This window comes from Mastomys coucha, unplaced genomic scaffold (assembly GCF_008632895.1).
Source record: "Mastomys coucha isolate ucsf_1 unplaced genomic scaffold, UCSF_Mcou_1 pScaffold15, whole genome shotgun sequence".
NCBI classification, from domain to species: Eukaryota; Metazoa; Chordata; class Mammalia; order Rodentia; family Muridae; genus Mastomys; species Mastomys coucha.
The window spans coordinates 78,611,127-78,612,868 of NW_022196897.1; positions in this window are offsets into that span (position 1 = coordinate 78,611,127).

The window sequence follows — 1,742 nt, forward strand, 5'->3', positions numbered from 1 at the left end:
CAGTAAAGGGTGGAGGATACTTTAGTCTCCCCCAAAAGGAACACATCGTAGCTTTAAAAGTACAAATGAACTTTCTTAAGAGATTACAGGATGTCACATTGAACGAGCCACCTCACAGAGAGGGTGTTGCAGTGCTAATATATTGGTAGGCCAAATGATGATGAAGATGGTTGGTGACCTGTGAGTGGTGACAGAGGACTTAACACCCCTCACCAGGCTGGAGTTGAAGATGTTCATTACAGCTTTATAGACAATAATTCTTGGAGTCTGATAGGTATGGGCTCGAGGGAGACATGATGGCCTCACTCCTGAGAGTTTGAACACTTGGGTGATACTCATACCAAATTGATACCATGTTTAACTGATACCATGGTTGGACAGAGATGGATTGGAGCCTTTTCAGAGTAGCTGTGGAGTACCACACCTTTATTTTTAGAAGATGGAACTAGAGATGAAGGGAGAGAAGAGATGAGGAGAGGAGTGGTGGAAGTTATTAGAAAGGAAGGATTGGCTATAAGAGGAACTGAGAGCTGGGTTTTCCAGAAGCCCTGGGGAAAACCCAGGCTTGGCACTTAGCTGTCACTCAGTAAGTGCTAGCTATTATTAATCCTCTGGGAGGGGCAGCCTCGGAGGGTCTACTTGTGTCCTGTGGTTTGGATTAAAAAAAAAAAAATAGGAACTGAGTGGAGACGTTAAAGAGAGCTAGGAAAACAGGCCACTGCAGTTGCCTTTTTTGTCTCTCCCTGGGCTTGTTAGAGTTGCACAGGCTAAATCACAGGCTAATTCCCATTAGGGAATGAGAGGGAAAGACGGAGCTAAAGAGTAAGGATGTTGGTGTGTGCTGGGGTTGAGTGAACAGAGCCATGAGGGGCGGGGTGGAGTGACCACCCTTCCAAATAGGGCCTGTTAGCAGTGAGGTCAAGGGGGAGGAAGCTTCCTTGCAGAGCTGGAGAATGGGATGGAGTAAGGGTAGGTGTAGGTGGAGCACGCTCTCTAATAATGGTTGTGGTTGATGGGGGTGGGCAGGAGCTCGCCTACTCATTTCTTCTAGTTTTGAGACTGTTTACTGGGAGACATCTCACATATCACTCTCTAAAGTGACAACTTACTCAGGGACCACTGATTGTTATGGTCTGACAGGAAAAGTCCTCCTACCCCACCCCACCCCACCTTGCAAAGAGACCAGGAGACAAATGGGTTTTCAAATCTGTTAGACAGGAATGCACCAGAATACAGAGGGAATATAGTCCAATCCATCCACTAAGGTTTTAAATGAGGTTCCCATGTCATGTCTATTTCTCTTGGCCTTTCCTATACCCACTGCTTTGTGTTCCCATGATCAAGTCATTGGATCTAAGGCATCTGTTAGGTTAGGGGGATGCAGAGTGGGTCACTCTTGAGGCAGCTAAGACAAATCAGTCCTTGATTTTGAAAGAAAAAGATGTTGAACTTCAAAAGTAAGGGCTGAGGGAACTAGAAAGGCATTTTTTGTAACAATTGAAGTGAAAAGTCACTTGGGTTAGCCTACCCAAGCTAAGGAACCCTGGTCTATGATATAGGGAGAAAGCACGTGGGAGAGGGAGACACCCAACAGGCAAGAAGAAACAGGAAGAGAGGCGGGAAGGGACAGAGGCATGATAGGAACCTATGGCAGCAGGGCCTAAGGAGGGATAACACATATATTTCCAAGCAGGGCCTAAGGAGGGACAGCACATATATTTCCAAGCAGGGCCTAAGGAGGG